Here is an 18,595-nt window from a genome sequence, read left to right as displayed (position 1 = left end):
TTAAAACATAGGAATTTAGTTCTTCTCAAATACTACACTACATAAATACCCTCATAAGTTATAGTACTTGATAGTAAGAGGAGTCTTGAGGAGGAGGGAGTGCTTTCATTCAATGCCATCCTTTGTATAACTGTTACCTCTATTTTGCTGATGAGCAAGCTGAGACATGGCGAGGAATCCACTTAGAAAAACAGAAAAAAGTTTTAGTCAAACACATAACTGGGTTTGACTGTGGCTGGGCCACTTAGTAGCATGGGATTTCAGGCAAAGCACTTAACCCTTCTGCACTGATTTCCTAATCTGTACAATGGGACTAACAATATCTAACTTGTGGGGCTGTAAGTGATAATTAAATGATTTAATATTTGAAAAGTGCTTATGATGACATCTGGTTAGTCTAAGTTTCTTTTTTTTTTATTGGAGTAAAATTGCTTTACAATGTTGTGTTAATTTCTGCTGTACAATGAAGTGAATCAGTATTTGTATACCTATATCCCCTCCCTCTTGGACCTCCCTCCCACCTCCACCAGCCCCCATAGTCTGAGTAAGTTTCAGTAAAAGATATTACTGAAGAATGAAAGTGACTGGTGCAAGTTTCTCCACCATCCTTATCTAAAAGCAGCCATCTTCCCTAAATGCTTATGCTAAAAATAAAGGGTACATTTTACTTATTTGTGACTTTCTAAATGACTTACTATATTGTCGAGGGGGAAGGCGCTCCATTTAAAGATTTCCTAACTCGTAAGTGACACTCATTGTATCAATGTCAATACAGTTAACAAGACCCAAAATAAAATACTAGAATTTGTAAAAACTTCCCTCTTGAGTTTGAAGTTACAGCAAAGATTCCAGAAGCATGTTTTCAAGGAATATTAACCAAGCATCTCCTATCTGCTATGAACAGCAGGGTACTGTATCAAAATCATGATCTAATCAATCATTGCCTCACTGTAATCCTAAACTTTCTTTGGACTTTAGCCTCCTTATATGTAAAATACGAGTTTTAAAAAGATTATCTTTCCGGGTCCTTCCATCTCTGCCATCCTCTTTTTTTGAGATGCAGAGATCTGTGCTCAGAGTTGGGTGGAATGGGAATTAAAGCACTTATCAAGTATATAGCTGAGTTCAAACTGCTTCAACTTTACAGCAGTGCTTCCCCAGAACGAAGGAGAAAACGAAGATGCTTGCAAGTGGGCTTCCTAGATTGTATCCGACACAAGATAAGCCTGCCAAACGCCAAGTAGGCAGCGCGAAGGAGTCTTTCCCTGAATACATCCTTTACCACTCTCGGTTCACCCAATATGAGAAAAAATAAATAAAAGGATCACTATATTTTTTCCGAACTCTCTCCCTTTCCCTTGGAGGCTGATCTCCCCACATCCATGGCCCCTTATACTCTCCGCTTTTAGGAGCTAGTGTCCTCACAGCCCTGTTCCCTCAAGTACTTCGGAGTCTCCAAGCCCCGATCCCGTTCCCACAGAAGCCCGGTCTTCACTGCCCGCTCCTGTTCTTCCCAAACCCAAATGTTCTCTTACTGCTCCTGCCTCTCAGGAACCTAAGTCTTCGCCGCCCTGTTTCTGAATCCTTAGAAACCTGGGTCTTCACTGTCCCGCTCCTACCCCTTAGCAGCCCAAGTCCTCACGGCTCCGCTTTTACCTCTCAGGAGCCCGTGGCTTCACGCCCCGTTCTCTTCCGACCCTCTCCTCTTCGGAGCGCGGGTCCTCACAATCCTGTCCCTCTCAGCCCACTTTCCCTCGGGTGCCGGCTAACTCCGTCCCCTTTCCCTAAGTCCCGCCTGGAGCCCAGGTCCCCACAGCCGCGTCTTCTCCGAGCCCCGAGCCCCCCAGTCCCGTCCCAAGAGCCCGATTCCTAACACAGCCCCGTCTCCTCCACAACCTGGCTCTTGAAACACTGACCACTGTGGGTCTGGGTCCTGACTCCCTCCTCCCGCTCTTCTTCCTCAACTGCCAGGGCCCAAGACTCACAGGCAGCAGCGTCTATCTCCCCATGATATGCTGAGACTGCCCCAGTGAAGCGCTCGTCTCAGCAGCCGGTCCGACTGCTCGGCCCTCCCCGAGTTCTTCCGGCACCGCTCCCCGCCTCCAACCCGGAAACGCGCGGCTCTTCCGGCCAGCGGGCGCGCGCCTGGCTTGCACAGGCGCAGACTGCCGCCCGACACGTGGTCGAGATCCAGCGCTGTCGGTCAGCCCTGGCGGTTGGGCTTTTTCCTGCTTGATAGTGTGAGCAAGCTCTGCGCCTTATACCCGGCGTTACGAACCCTGTGCTCGCTCTTTCTCCCCGAAATAGCCTATTGTATATATTGCTAGCATGACCGGTAAACACGCCCTCGGTTGGCCTAGAGGTCGCCATTTTTGGTTAGTGTCTTTGTCGTGATATGAGGATGGTAATATCTCCTGGGACCAACATTCCATAGATATCCTATTGGACCCCAACAGGAGAGACCTGGGGACAAGAGAGACCGGTTGTGGATGTGGATTTGGCAGTTAATAATAACAATTGAGCAATTGCTGTCTACCAGGAAATTTTCTATACACCTCACCTCCGATAAGTCAGTCATTTAATGATTCAAAGGAACCGTGTGAGAGGGACTTCCCTGGTCGTCCAGTGGTTAAGACTCCGCGCTTCCACTGCAGGGGGCGCGGGTTCAATCCCTGGTCGGGAAGTTAAGATCCTGCATGACGCGCGGCACAGTCATTAAATAAATAAATAAATAAATGAAACCTGTGAGAGATTAAGCAAGTTCTAACTAATAAGTGCAAACTCTCAACTTGAACTCAGAATTCTCACTCTGACCATTAAACTGATGCTTTCGGTTGACTGTCAATGGTGAGAACTGCTGTTTACCCTATGCTAGATGCTAGGGTTGTAAAGAAGACCCAATTCCAGCCTGAGTCCCTTCTAGAGGCCGGGTCCTCACACTAAGATGGACAAGAACCCAAGAACCCACAGACATAAAGGAATGTACAAAGGGCTGGGACAGCTTAGAGTGAGCAGCAGGAGAAGCTGCCTCCTACCTGGATTGGTGTAGCAACTTGCTCTCCCTATCTTTATATCCTGCCATCCTCATCCCACCAAATTCCCAATCCACTCAACCCTGCCACAGATCCAAATTCACAGATTCCAGGCCCCTTCACTACTAGGCTCCAAGTTATCTTCCTAGTCTTATTTCTCTGCCACTGCTCTCTTCATTATCCTAAGGGTGTGGCATACCATTTTTGTTTTGACTCCATCTTTTTAAGACCCAGTTTACTTTTTTTGCTTTTATTTTTTGTACAATTTTTTAAAGTTACACTCCATTTACAGTTATTACAAAATATTGGCTATGTATTTCCCATGTTGTACAATACATCCTTGTAGCCTATCTCTTACACCCAACAGTTTGTATGTCCCACTTCCCCACCCCTAAATTTCCCCTCCCCGCTCCCCACTGGTAACCACTAGTTCTCTAAATCTGTGAATCTGCTTTTTCATTATATTCACTAGTTTGTTGTATTTTTTAGATTCCCCATATAAGTGACATCAGTGTTTGTCTTTGTCTAACTTATTTCACTTAGCATAATGCCCTCCAAGTTCATCCATGTTGCTGCAAATGGCAAAGTTTGATTATTTTATATATAAATATAAATATATATCTTTTTATCCATTCATCTCTTGATGGACACTTAAGTTGCTTCCATATGTTGGCAATTGTAAATAATGCTGCTATGAACATTGTGGCGCATGTATGTTTTCACATTATTCTTGTTTTTTTCAGATGTATAACAAGGGATGGAATTGCTGGGTCGTATGATGGTTCTGTTTTTAGTTTTTTGAGAAACCTCCATAGCGTTTTCCACAGTGCACCACTACAGGTGGGAGGCAAGATAAACACAAAACTGTTAATAGTAGTTTGGGAAAAGCATTCTCACATTTCTGTACTGTATCAATTTCTTTACAATTAGCACATAGTTTTCATATTAAAAATGAAGTATACATGAATTATTCCATTTTTATGCCTTTCTGGAAAAGGCAATACTACAGGGCCAGAAAAGAGGTTGCCAGGATTGGGAATGGGGGGAGGAGTTGACTAGAAAAGGGGACAAAGGAACTTTTTGGGGTGATAGAAATGTTTTGATTGATTGTGGTAACAGATACATGTCTGTTCAAGTTTGTTAAAACTCACAGAACTGTATGATAAAAAAAGGTGAACTTACGGGCTTCCCTGGTGGCTCAGTGGTTAAGAATCTGCCTGCCAATGCAGGGGACACGGGTTCCATCCCTGATCTGGGAAGATCCCACATGTCGCAGAGCAACTAGACCTGTGAGCCACAACTACTGAGTCTCCGCGTCTGGAACTTGTGCTCTGCAACAAGAGAGGCCGTGACAGTGAGAGGCCCGCACACCGCGATGAAGAGTGGCTCCCGCTCGCTGGAACTAGAGAAAAGCCCACGCACAGAAACGAAGACCCAACACAGCCAAAAATAAATAAATAAATAAATAAAATTTAAACAAACAAAAAAAAGAAACCTGACTTTAAGAAATGAAATAGAGAAAATATAGAAAGCACGGACTATATTTTTAAAATAATTTTAATTGCACAAATAATAAAATGCACAATGATAAAATAATCTATGCTTTTTTTTTTTTTTTGCAGTACACGGGCCTCTCACTGTTGCAGAGCGCAGGCTCAGCAGCCATGGCTCACGGGCCCACCCGCTCCGTGGCATGTCGGATCTTCCCGGACCGGGGCACGAGCCCGCGTCCCCTGCATCGGCAGGCGGACTCTCAACCACTGCGCCACCAGGGAAGCCCTCTATGCTTTTTAAAAATGAGAACATTACAGGTAGAACTAAAGTTTTGTGTGTCTCTGCCCTCATCCAGATTCCCCCCCCCTCCTTTCCAGAGGTAATTGATATGTGTTAGTAATACAAACATGTAGCCATTGAAAATAAAGCACTGGGTTTTGTGTGCACACGTATGCTCTTTATTGCGGTATCATGCGGTACCGTATTCAACACCTTTTTCATTCAATTTTTTTATACCTGTTGATAAAGCGCAGTATTACTTTGTTTCCGTTAATGGTGTCATGCTGTACCTTATTCTGAAACTTTTATCAGTCCATTTTTTTGATGTCTAATTCACTCCTTGGAAGTACAGCAGATGGCATATTCCACTTTATGAACCCACCACATTCTACTCTTTCGTTGTTGTGTAGGTGAAGATTAATTAGCTCCCAGTTTTTTGCTCTTACAGGGATCCGGTGCCTCCAGTGCTCACGTGCTGGGGCAGCTTCAGGGTGGACGGCTAGGAGTGGCACAAGTTTATGCATTTTCAATTTTAACAGGATGGGATTTGTGCCTTCCCCAGATAGGTACCCACAGCTGCGGGGAAGCAGGTCTTGCAGAGCCCCAGACGAGCTGTAAGTCATCACGGTTCCCTCCCACAAACCCCTCCTCCCTGCCCCTCCCTCTGCACCCTCCGGCACCTTCCCAGCAACCACTGCGCATATTTGCATATAAGTCAAGTCTTAGCTTTTACTTTTAAATGAAAATCCAAAAATAAAAGATAGAATCTCCTTATGAAGCCTTCTTTCCATCTCAGAAGTTCCTGCAGTTACACCCTCAACTTCGGGAACTCTGAGTAGAAAATTGCATCTACTTTGTTTTCACCTTTATCAAAAAAGGGATTTGCCGACACTGCCACCCTGCTTTTATCGGTAGTATGGTAAAAAGGGCTTCTGTCGTGAGTGACACACGTGGGGCAGCTCGTTTGTCCTTCGTGCGGAATCGACATCAAGAGATTTCGGAAGCATAATTTTTTGATCACGGGGCAGCTAGTGATCGTTGGTCCTGGCGCCCTTCATTTTCTGGTTGAAAAAAGCAGTATTTTTTTGTTTGTTTTTTTAGTAGTTATGTCTTTCTTTTTTATGAATAAACAAACAGCCTATTCTGTTTTTTTTTTTTGAAAATAAGGAAACCATACTTAGTTTTCGAAATCTGATGGTTGACTGCGTCTCTGAGAGTGTAGTACTTAATAGTCTGTCTGCCAATAGAGGGGGAACGGGTTCGAGCTCTAGTGCGTGACGATCTCGCATGCCGTAGAGATAGAAAGTCCGTGCGCCACAACTAAGGAGCCCACTTGCCACTACTGTCGGAGCCCATGTTCGCTGCAACAAGAAAAGGCACCGCAATGAGAAGACCGCGCTTTTCACAGCTAGAGAAAACCCGCGCGCAGCAACGGAGACCCAAAGCAGCCAAAAATAAATAAATAAATAAATAATTTATTAAAAAAGAAAACCCTTGTGATTAATTTTTTTTATGATGTATAACGTTTGGTTTTCAGAAATTTAGGTGGGGTGTCGGGGGTGTGAATTGTTTGTGAAGACTGCTTTTACAAGTAAGCAGTTGATTTTTTTTTTTTCTAAATAACAAAAGCAGGTACTTTCCTCCTTTCACAAGTTATGAAATTGAGACATAAGCAACGAAAGTGATATATTTGTCCGTGAGTGCACTGCTCTATGCCGGGAAAAAGACTTTCCGTACTTTTTGCAGTTGTTTGTCTGCAACAGCGATGGAATCATCATGCAAAACATATTTTGTAAAAATTTCTCCCGTTGAGAAATTGGGATTGACATGTATACATAAACAGTAATATGTATAAAACAGGTAACTAATAAGAACCTGCTGTATATATAAAAAAAAAATTCCCCCCTTTTACCAGATGTACGTATCGCTTTCTAAAGCTGTGTTGATGTTCTTCTACAGCTTTTGTCGTTTAAAAACGTAGAGGCAATACTTTAAAACACCAGTGAAGTAGCGCTTTCTTACTGCTGATAGCAACAACCTTTCTGGAGAGCAATTGGGCAAGAGACATAAAAATCTAAAACCTTCCAAAAAAATCGTGTCTCAAGAATACATTCTCACATGTAAAATTATGTTTAATAGGAGATTTAGGGAATTCCCCACAGTTCAAGGGTTAGGACGGTTCGCTGCCACTGCGGGGGGCGCAGGTTAGATCCCTGGTCGGGGAACTAAGATCCTGCCGCCCAATGGGGCCAAAAGAAAAGAAAAGAAAAAGATTTAGCTACAAGGATTCATTAATTCTAACAACAAATGTATAGTGTACTCAGATATACGGTGGTCCCTCTATATCTGTGCAGGATAGGGAAGTTGGTTGCAGGATCCGCCGTTGGATACCAAAATCCGCACATATTCAAGTGCTCTATATAAAATGACCTAGGGACTTCTATGTAAAACGACCTAGGGACTTCCCTCATGGCGCAGTGGTTAAGAATCCGCCTGCCAATGCTGAGGACACGGGTTCGAGCTCTGGTCCAGGAAGATCCCACATTGCCACAGAGCAAGTAAGCCCGTGTGTCACAACTACTGAGCCTGCGCTCTAGAGCCTGCGAGCCACAACTACTGAGCCCGCGCGCCCAGCCTGTGCTCAGCAACAAGAGATGCCACCGCAATGAGGATCCTGCACACCACAACAAAGAGTAGCCCCTGCTCGCCGCCACTAGAGAAAAGCCCGCGCACAGTAAGGAAAACCCAATGCAGCCAAAAGCAAAACAAAACAAAAAACGGCCTAGTGTTTGCCTGTAACCTATGCACATCCTCTAGTTATGTTTGTTTGTTTGTTTTCCGTACGCGGGCCTCTCCCGTTGCCGGACGCGCAGGCTCAGCGCCCATGGCTCACGGGCCTAGCCACTCCGCGGCATGTGGGATCTTCCCGGACCGGGGCACGAACCCGTGTCCCCTGCATCGGCAGGTGGACTCTCAACCACTGTGCCACCAGGGAAGCCCTCCAGTTATGTTTTAAATCATCTCTAGATTACTTATAATACCTAATACAATGTAAATGCTATGTAAAATACTTGCAGGGAGGTGGCAGATTCAAGTTTTGGTTTTTGGAATTTTGGAACTTTCTGTTGTATTTTTTTAAATCTATGGTTGGTTGAATCTGTGGATGCAAAACCTGGAGATACAGAGAGCTGGCTGTATTATTTTGCTCACTTAACGAATGAGAAAACAGAAGCTCTGAGAGGCCCAGATCACAGAGCTAGAAAGTAGAAGTCAAGAGGTGAGCTCAGGTCTTCTGAGAGGAATCCTTTGCTCTCACAGCACAGAATACCCAAGGAGGATGTCAACTAGAGTGGAATCTGTTAAAGAAGGAAGATTTATTAGGAGAGTGAAGCTTTTTTCGTTTTACTTATCCGTATTCTCCAGTTTTCTAAGAAAATATGGAGTACACAAAAAGATTATAGAAATAATGAGGACACATAGTCACTGGAATACAAATGATGAAAAATAAAATCAGACTCACAAAGAAGCCAGTCACAGAAGACCATATATTATATGATTCCTTTTACACAAGATGTCCAGAAGAGGCAAATCTAGAGACAGAAAGTAGGTTAGAGATTGCCTGGGACTGGAGTTGAGAGCAGGGACTGACTACAAATGGGCATGAGGGATATGTTTGGGGTGAAGGAAATGTTCTAAAAGTAAATTATGTTGCACAACTCTATAAATTTACTAAAATCATTGAATTGTACACTTAAAATGGATAAGTTTTATGATATGTAAATTATATTTTAATAAAGCTATAAAAAAAAATCAAGGGCTAAAAGGAGAAAAGTTCACTCAGCTAGGCGCCTGAGAATATATAATCAGTTTATGGAATAAGTTCCCTACTTTAGAAACTTTTTTAAAAAAATAAATTTATTTATTTTTGGCTGCATTAGGTCTTCGTTGCTGCGTGTGGGCTTTCTCTAGTTGCGGCGAGCAGGGGCTACTCTTCGTTGCGGTGATTGGGCTTCTCACTGTGGTGACTTTTCGTTGTGGAGCACGGACTCTAGGGTGTGCGAGCTTCAGTAGTTGTGGTACACGGGCTCAGTAGTTGTGGTGCATGGGCTTAGTTGCTCTGTGGCATGTGGGATCTTCTCAAACCAGGGCTCGAGCCAGTTTCCCCTGCGTTGGCAGGCAGATTCTTAACCACTGCTCCATGAGGGAAGTCCCTAGAAACTTGACTTCAGTAGATTTCTTGTATTTTGAGCTTCTGTGTGTTAGCTGAAAACTTTTCACTCACTCATTAAAACCCTTTAATGGCACCTAACTAGCTTGGGTTAACAACCTGTAAATTTTGAGTGACCCACCACCGTCTTTGCTCTCAGGGCTCAAGCCACACTGGTCTTCTTTCAGTTTCTTCGAAGCCACTACTCTCCTCAACTCAGGGCCTCCAGAAATTTCTCTCCTCCATCTAGAAATACTCTTTCTCAAAAGCCTGTCTTCCTCTCCCCTTCTCCCAAAGTGGCTAACTCCTCCTCATTCTTCATATGTCAGTTCAAATGTGACTTCCTCAGAGAGGGCCTCCTTGACACCCCCAACCTTCATTAGGTTAGCTCCCCTACACTCTATTACACTCTTTCATAGCACCATATACTTCTCTGCAGAACATTATCATGATTGTTATTAATGTATTAGTTGCAAAGTTAATTGTTCAATATCTATATTCCCCAGCCAGATGTCATGTATGTGAGGTCAGGGAACTTATTTATGACTTATAGACCACTTGCGTCCATGGTTTCTGGTATAGTACCTGGCACATAATAGACATTCAATACATATTTGTAGAGCATTTCACAATCCATGAAGTTCTTGTGTATATACAATTACATTGGCCACTATTTACTAAGCACCTACTATGTCCTAGGATATAGGAATAAACAAGATAGCGTGTTTCTGTCCATTCTAGAGAGTTGACTGTACTCTCCTATGTAGGACAAAACAGTCTTCTCATTTTACAGGTAATGAAGATTTCACCACGTGCACCCTTCTGAAATTAAAATAGAATTACTTCAAATAATATCAGAGACTCCCAACTGGATAGGTTTACTACAGGTGGGTGGAGGAAGGGGAGGTGGTTCAGGGAGATGGATTTTGAGAGGCTATGAAGCTTTGGTATTTTGAAGGATGGAGGGGAAGAGGGTGTCAAGTTGTCAGAAGAGGAAGTTTCCATCCTTCAGATGGGCAGATGCCAGCATGGCTCCTCTCTTGAAACCAACCAAATCTGGTTCCTGAGATCCCCTATCGGTCCATATCTTGGATGTTGGGATCAGTGACCACCGATAAGAAATGAAGGTCATACAAAAATTGTAGTCTATACACTAACTAAAAAGGAAATTAAGAAAATAATTCCATTTACAATAATATCAAAAAGAATAAAATACTTAGGAATAAATTTAACCAAGGAGGTGAAATGTAGCCAAGGAGGAGTGTAACTTGTACATTAAAACTACAAAACATTGCTGAAAGAAATTAAAGAAGGCAGAAACAAATGGAAAGACATTCCATGTTCACAGGTTGAAAGACAATTTTGTTAAGATGCCAGAACTGGATTCAATGCAATCCCTATAAAAATCCCAATGACATTTTTTACAGAAATATTTAGAAAAACCCATCCTAAAATTCATTTGGATTCTCAAGGGACCCTGAATGCCCAAAACACTCTTGAAAAAGAACAAAGTTGGAGGACTAAACTTCCCGATTTCAAAACTTACTACAAAGCAAACTAAGTAAAAATTTTGTGGTATTGGTATAAAAACAGACATAGACCAATGGAATACAATAGAGAGTCCAGAAATAAATTGTGGCATCAAATGATTTTTGATAAAAGTGCCAAGACCATTCAATGGGGAAAGGGCAGTTTTTTTCAGCAAATAGTGTTGGGAAAACTGGATATCCACATGCAAAAGAATGAAGTTGAAATTTTACCTTAAACCACATACAAAAAATAACTCAGATGAAAGATCTAAACTTAAGAGCTAAAACTATAAGGTGCTTAGAAGAAAACAGGGGAAAAGTTTTATGACATTGGGTTCCGTAATGATTTCTTAAATATGACACCTAGGCTTCCCAGGTGGCGCAGTGGTTGAGAATCCGCCTGCCAATGCAGGGGACATGGGTTCGAGCCCTGGTCTGGGAAGATCCCACATGCCACGGAGCAACTGGACCCGTGAGCCACAATTACTGAGCATGCGCGTCTGGAGCCCGTGCTCTGCAACAAGAGAGGCCCACACACAGCGATGAAGAGCGGCCCCCGCTTGCCTCAACTGGAGAAAGCCCTCGCACAGAAACGAAGACCTAACACAGCCATAAATAAATAAAATAAAATTAAAAAAAAAAATGACACCTAAAGCACAGGCAACAAAAGAAAACATAAGTAAATTGGACTTCATCAGAATTTACAAATTTTGTGTATCAATAACCGCTAACAATAACCTCTACAGAATGGGAGAAATTATTTTCTCTGTCCCAGATCAACTTTTGCCTCTTCTATGGTGTCACCTCCTGCCCATGCCAGAGGATGAAACTCTACAGCTGCCAGGACCAGGCCTTGAGTGGAATCTGCAGCAGGCCTGCTGTGGTGGGACCAGCTGAAGAGTTCATGCCTGATCTGGAGGAGCAGTGGGCTCCCCTAGCAGCCTGCTGTGGCCTTCCCAGTATGTGGGCCCAGGGCCCAGTGTGACTAGAACAGCCAATTTGGAAGAGGAGGCAGAAATCCTTTTATTTGATATCTCTGGATTTGTAAATGTTGATAACCAATTAAAAACAAAAACAAAAACAAAATAAACAAACAAACAAAACTTCAGGCATCCTCTGGACTCTACATTATCCATCTGTGAAGAGGTATGGCCTATGGGTCCCCAGAGTGGGCAGCCTCTGGTCTCTCTTCCCAGGTATCTACTTCCAGCCCGGAACACTGTCTCCAGCTGCCTGTCCAGCTACTAACTCTGTAACTTCAACATGTCCACAACTAAGTTCATAATTTTTATCCCTACTTCCCGTTAGATTCCCATCCCCCCATCAAACCTGCTTCTCCTCTTGTCTCCTCTGCCTCAGTGAATGGCACCTCCATCACTTAGTCACCTCCAAAAGACCCCTCTAAGACCACCTCCTGAATCCCCACCGTCATCACCTGTTCTGTTATATTACAGCCAGAACCTCCTAATTGGTCTTTTGACTTCCTGTCATGCTGCCTTCTTTTTCTTCTTCTTTTGGTCTTTTGACTTCCTGTCATGCTGCCTTCTTTTTCTTCTTCTTTTTTTTTTTTTTTTTTTTTTTTTTTTTAATATTTATTTAGTTTGGCTGCGCCAGGTCTTAGTTGCGGCATGCGGGATCTTCATTGCAGCATGCGGGGTCTTTTAAAGTTGCAGCATGTGGGCTTTCTTAGTTGCAGTATTCAGACTCCTAGTTGCAGCATGCATGAGGGATCTAGTTCCCCGACCAGGGATCAAACCCTGGCCCCCTGCGTTGGGAGCGCACAGTCTTACCCACTGGACCACCCGGGGAAGTTCCCTGTCATGCTGCCTTCTCGTCTTCATTCTTTTTTTTTTTTTTTTTTTTTTTTTTTTGCGGTACGCGGGCCTCTCACTGCTGTGGCCTCTCAGGCTCCGGACGCGCAGGTTCAGCGGCCATGGCTCACAGGCCCAGCCACTCCGCGGCATGTGGGATCTTCCCACATGCCCCATGTCCCCTGCATCGGCAGGCGGACTCTCAACCACTGCGCCACCAGGGAAGCCCCATTCTTTTTTAAAAATTTTATTTTATTTATTTTTATTTTTGGCTGCGTTGAGTCTTCGTTGCTGCACGCGGACTTTCTCTAGTTGCGGCGAGCGGGGGTTTCTCTTCGTTGCGGTGTGCGGGCTTCTCACTGCGGTGGCTTCTCTTGTTGTGGAGCATGGGCTCTAGGCGAGCGGGTTTCAGTAGTTGTGGCACGTGGGCTCAGTAGTTCTGGCTCACAGGGTCTAGAGCTCAGGCTCAGTAGTTGTAGCACACAGGCTTAGTTGCTCGGAGGCAAGTGGGAATCTTCCTGAACCAGGGTTCGAACCCATTTCCCCTTCATTGACAGGCAGATCCTTAGCCACTGCACCACCAGGGAAGCCCTCGTCTTCATTCTTAACTCCTCCAATGGCCTTCCTTTCCCTTAGAATTAACCTTGTGCTCCTCATCGTGGTCTACAAGACCCTGCATGAACTGGCACTGGGATCTTCTTTTTACTCCTTTTCTTTCTGTCACTCTGCTCCAGCCTGACTGGCCTTCTCCAAGTTCCTCCAACACATGGATTTCACAGCCTTTGCCTGTGCTGTTTCTCCATAGAATCCTGGAATGTTCTGCTTCCAGATCTTCAGCTGGCTCCTTCTCATCCTCCATGCCTTAGCTCCTGAGCCAGGCCTTTCCTGTTCTCACTGTCTCTCTCACATCTCCTTTATAGCCCTTACTGACACCTGGCATATCCTGTCCTTGTCTATATCCACTCCCCTCCTCTCTCCCCACTTCCCCTCTATTTCTACCCACCCCCCTCAATGTATACACTCTGCAATAGAATTTCTATAAGAACAGAGACAAAATCTATTTTATTCACACAGGACTCCCAGCCCCTGGAACATTGCCTGGTACATAGAGAGCACTCAAAAATCTGTGTTTACTAAAGACTGTCTGCACTTTTGTGTCTACCTCCCCACCCCTCGCAGCTCACCCCACCCTCTGTATCACATTCTCAGAAGCCAGAAGCCACTAATAGATGGCGACTGAATCTGGAAAGGAGGAAGTTCCGCCCAAGGGTGCAAAAAAAAAAAAAAATCTGGGCTGAATCCAGATACAGTCAAGTGAATCACCTCCTCCCCACACCAGCCCCACCCACCCCTACTGTCCTCCACCACCACCAAAGCAAAAGGCTGACTTGCTGGTTTGGGTGCTAGAGAGGACAAGATTCAAGTCCTGCTGGCTCTGTGACCTTGAATCAGTCTGTGTCTTGGCCTCAGTTTCCTCATCTGTAAAAGGAACACAATAATGGCACCTCATTCACAGGGAGGTTGGGAAGAGTAAATGTGGTAATCCACACACAGAGGGACTGGGAATCATATCTGGAATGTAATAAGCACTCAAGAAATACCAGCTGGTATTATTATTAATACTCCAACTGGCACCACCCACCTGCCTTTTAGAACAGAGCCCAGTCAGCTGCCTCCATTGGCTACAGGACCTTAGTTAAGACCCTCTCTGGGCCTCAGTCTCCCCATCTGTGACAGGGACTATTAGTAGCTACACTTATGAGTACATGCTCTGTACCAGGCACTTGGAATATGCACTGTTATGCCCACTAGAGTGTAAGCTCCCTCAGCTCATGACCAGCTTTCTGCCCAGTGACAGGGACATCATAGGCATGCCCAAAACCTCGCTCTTCACCGTCTCTTATTTTCTTTAAATTATCTTATTTTATTCTTTTTTCTTTTTTTTGCATTATGTGGGCCTCTCACTGTTGTGGCCTCTCCCGTTGCGGAGCACAGGCTCTGGACGTGCAGCCCCAGCGGCCATGGCTCACGGGCTCAGCTGCTCTGCGGCATGTGGGTTCCTCCTGGACCGTGGCATGAACCCGTGTCCCCTGCATCGGCAGGCGGATTCTCAATCACTGCACCACCAGCGAAGCCCCATTTTAACCATTTTTAAGGGTACAGTTCAGCGGCATTAAGTACATTCACATTGTTGTGCAATCATCACCACCATCCATTTCTAGAACTTTTTCATCATCCTCAGTTGAAACTCCCATTAAACACTAACTTCTCAAACCCCACTTCCCTCAGCCCCTGGTAACCACTATTTTACTTTCTGTCTCTATGAATTTGACTATTTTAGTTACTTCAAATAAGTGGACAGAGCCTGGAATTTGGACGGATACATTGGGAGTGGCAGCTCTGCAACATCTTAGACTTGTAACCTGAGGCTGTGCCACTTAATTTCACTGAGCCTGTTTTGCCTCTTCTGAGAAATGGGGATAACACTCCCTACCTGGAAAGGAAATTCCCTGCCTGGAATTTTATCTATGGAAAAGCTCCTAGCACACTGCAGACACAGAGAAAGGGCTTAAGCAATGTTAGTTTCTTTTCCCTTCAATCCTATGAGCAGCTAGTCTCAGGAAGTCATAATGGTTAGGCGATAGCATAGACTGAGGTCAAGAGCTCAGATTCTGGTTCTACCACATACCAACTATGTGACCTCAGTTTTCCTATCTGTAAAATGGGGACACTGCTAGTACCTACCTTGTGGGGATTCCATAAGTTAATAACAAGTGTTTAAAATGGCCTGGGGGTCTTCCCTGGTGGCGCGGTGGTTAAGAATCTGCCTGCCAGATGTAGAGAATGGACTTGAGGACACGGGGACGGGGAAGGGTAAGCCTGGGACGAAGTAAGAGAGTGGCATGAACATATATACACTACCAAATGTAAAATAGATAGCTAGTGGGAAGCAGCTGCATAGCACAGTGAGATCAGCTTGGTGATTCGTGACCACCTAGAGGGCTGGGATAGGGAGGGTGGGAGGGAAACGCAAGAGGGAGGGGATAAGGGGATATATGTATACGTATAGCTGACTCACTTTGTTATACAGCAGAAACTAATACACCATTGTAAAGCAATTATACTCCAATAAAGATGTTAAAAAAATAATAATGAACATTGCTTTGCAATCAAATCTCAAAAAAAAAAAAGAATGCGCCTGCCAATTCAGGGGACACAGGTTCGAGCCCTGGTCCGGGAATATCCTATATGCCGCGGAGCAACTAAGCCCGTGTGCCACAACAACTGAGCCCACATGCCACAACTACTGAAGTCCATGCGCCTAGAGCCCGTGCTCTGCAATGAGAAGCCACCACAGTGAGAAGCCCGCGCACTGCAATGAAGAGTAGCCCCTGCTTGCTGCAACTAGAGAAAGCCTGCACACAGCAATGAAGACCCAACACAGCCAAAAATAAAATAAGTTAAATAAATTAAAATAAATAAATTAATTAAATGGCCTGGCACTTAGTGAGCTTTAGCTGTTATTATTCATGCTGCTGTTGTTGTTACTTAGCTTGAAATAAACATAGTCAAGAGCCAGCAGAGCTGTGGTTCTTCCACCTGGCTGTCCATTAGAGTCATTGAGGGACATTTTAGAAAACTTTCACAGCCAGGCTCTAGCCTCACAGATTCCACTTGAATTTATCTGGGGTGGGACTCTGGTATGAGTATTTTGTAAGATCTCCCCAAGTGATTCTATGTGCAACCAGGGATAGGAGGGCCACAATGGTGAGGTAACTAGGAGCGTGGGCTCTGGAGTGCAGCTGCCTAAGTTCAAATACAACACAGCCAACAAATAGATATATGAATGTGGGAAAGTGATTTATTTTTTCTTTTTTGGCTGCATAGCTTGCACAGGATCTTAATTTCCTAACCAGGGATTGAACCTGGGCCCTCGGCAGTGAAAGCATAGAGTCCTAAGAATTCTCTGAATGTGGGAATGTTCTTAATCTCTCACGTTACACTGGGTAAATAATAGGACCTGGGAGGTTATATAGATCTAACGTGGTTAGAGCAAGCTCTCAGCAGGTCTGGGTACCACTGTCCCTCAGTTTCCCTGCTGTTTTCAAACTGATTGCAGCCACTGTGGGCCTTGTCCAGTTCATACCCACAGTCTCCCCAAGGGGGCCTGGAAGCCTTGAACATCCCACACGGGGGCCTCTCCTAACCCTGCCAGCTACCCCCAAAGTTATTTTTGGCCCTTCCACTGTTCAGCTTTTTTAGTCACCCAAAATGAACAGAATTATCCCTCAAACAAAATTGTCTGCTCAGAAATCAGAGAGACCCCAAGAATGCTAGAGAACCAGACTGGCCATTCAAGTATGTTTCATATTGAAAAGAAGAAGGAAAAGGGAATTCCCTGGCGGTCCAGTGGTTAGGACTCTGCACTCTCATGCTCTCACTGCCAAGGGAGGGTGTGGGTTCAGTCCCCATCAGGGAACTAAGACTCTGCAAGCTGCTCAGCCCAGCCAAAAAAAAGGGAGAGGGAGGGGGGTGGGGTGGGGTGAGGGTGAGCTGGGGTGTGGGAAGAGAAGAAAAATTATTCTCTTCAATGTTTAGGAAACAGCGTTTAAGGGGAAAAGAAGAATAACACGGATTGTACATTCAAGACAATTCTCCAAGCTAAAGGAAAAAAAATGCATAGAAAAAAGATTGGAAGGAAATATACCACATGTTAAATACGTGGGGTTTTTTTTTTCCTGATTCTCCATCCTTTTATGCATTTTACGATTTTCTGCAGTGAACAGGTAATTACAGGAAAAACAATTAAGAGAAAAAATAAAAAAGGAAAGCCTTCACATGACTTTTTCGCCTCTTAAAATAATCATCTTTTTGCCTTATGTCTTAGTTCCTTCTTTTTGTCAAAAAATTTTGTCAAAAAATTTAAAGAATTTTCTCCACTCACTGTTTCTGCTACTTGTCCCACTTACCATTTGATTCACTCCAATCTGGCCTCCTCCCTAACCTCAGAGCTGACCCACCCTGGAAGGATCAGCAATATCCTCTTAGCTGCTAAATCCAATGACTTCTCCTTTTTCCTTGCCTGATGTCTCTGCAGTATCTGGCATTGTTGGTGCCATCTTCTTCTTCTTTTTTAAAAAAAATATTTATATATTTATTTATTTAGTCTGCTCCAGGTCTTAGTTGCAGCATGCGGGATCTTTAGTTGCGGAGTGTGGGCTCTTTTAGTTGCAGCATGGGACTGAGTTGCAGCATGCAGACTCTTAGTTGTGGCATGAGGACTTCTTCGTTGCGGCACACATGTGGGATCTTGTTCTCCGACCAGGGATCAAACATTGGCCCCCTGCACTAGGAACACGGAGTCTTACCCACCAGAGAAGTCCCGCCATCCATCCCCTTCTGGAAGTGCCCTGCTTGCTCTCTGGGCTTCTTTTCTCTTCTCTGTCCAGGGAGCTAAGCATTCTTACCACTTCTGGTTGGTTCCTTCAGGTTCCTCAAGGCTTAATGTTCCCCAGGTTTGGGCCCCACATTCCCTGCACACTCTTCCTGGGTGACCCATCCACTCTTGGCCTCTGTGGCCCATCTACATTGACAGGTCCCAAAATCCAGTCCTGGACTCTTGCCTCAGACCAGTCAATCCAACTTCCTCTGGATGCCTTCATTTAGATGTCCCTCAAACACTGCAGACTCAACAAGTCCAAATGGGACTCATTATTTCTACTTTCCCGCAATCCCAAACAAACTCTTCCTGCTTTGTTCCTTCACTTGGGGTCATCCTTGTCCCCTTCTCTCACTCCCCGCATTTGCTTGGTCACTAAGACCTGTTGGTTCCAATTTGGAACTGTGTCTGGAGCACAGCCATGAATTCTGCCCTGCATGAGCCCCTCTCTGTCTTGTGGGGATGATCCTAGCAAGATGATCCTCGTCTCCCTCACATAGTTTCATTTTTCTTTTCTTTCTCCTCTCCAGTTCGTATCTCCTAATTTTTCTGATCATTCATTCATTCGATCAACAAACATTTGCTGTGCACCGAACTCTATAGGTTGACACAAAATAGATAAATAAATAATCCAGGGGATTTTACATTGTGGGGATTGCTATGAAGGTAGGCTGGGGGGTTGAGAGAAAATGACTAGGACATGGATGGGAGTTCTCTCAGACATGGTGCCCTGAATAGTCCCCCAAATGAACCTGACAAGTGCCCTGGTGGAACTGGGAGCAATAATGATAGGGAAGGAGGTG

The 18,595-nt window shown here is 44.5% G+C and overlaps 1 protein-coding gene and 1 non-coding gene across 4 annotated transcripts in view; one reads left to right on the top strand and one right to left on the bottom strand.

Moving 5' to 3' along the window:
• TAF12 (TATA-box binding protein associated factor 12) overlaps positions 1-2,117 on the bottom strand; it is a 29,352-nt gene extending 27,235 nt beyond the window's left edge. The window contains exon 1 of one of the 3 annotated variants that reach the window (XM_059036769.2): positions 1,986-2,117. The gene's annotated coding sequence lies outside the window, so the exon portion shown is untranslated. The remainder of the gene's footprint in view (positions 1-1,985) is intronic. The other 2 variants (XM_059036789.2, XM_067015901.1) reach the window with 2 other exon arrangements.
• A 3,609-nt stretch (positions 2,118-5,726) lies between these two features.
• On the top strand, positions 5,727-5,860 carry LOC131747131 (U11 spliceosomal RNA). The gene has a single exon (XR_009332766.1). It is a non-coding gene; the product is annotated as a U11 spliceosomal RNA (small nuclear RNA).
• The last annotated feature ends 12,735 nt before the right edge of the window (positions 5,861-18,595 follow it).

This window comes from Kogia breviceps, chromosome 1 (assembly GCF_026419965.1).
Source record: "Kogia breviceps isolate mKogBre1 chromosome 1, mKogBre1 haplotype 1, whole genome shotgun sequence".
NCBI classification, from domain to species: Eukaryota; Metazoa; Chordata; class Mammalia; order Artiodactyla; family Physeteridae; genus Kogia; species Kogia breviceps.
The sequence above is the reverse complement of the archived record's forward strand: the minus strand, read 5'-3'. Positions and strand labels throughout refer to the sequence as shown.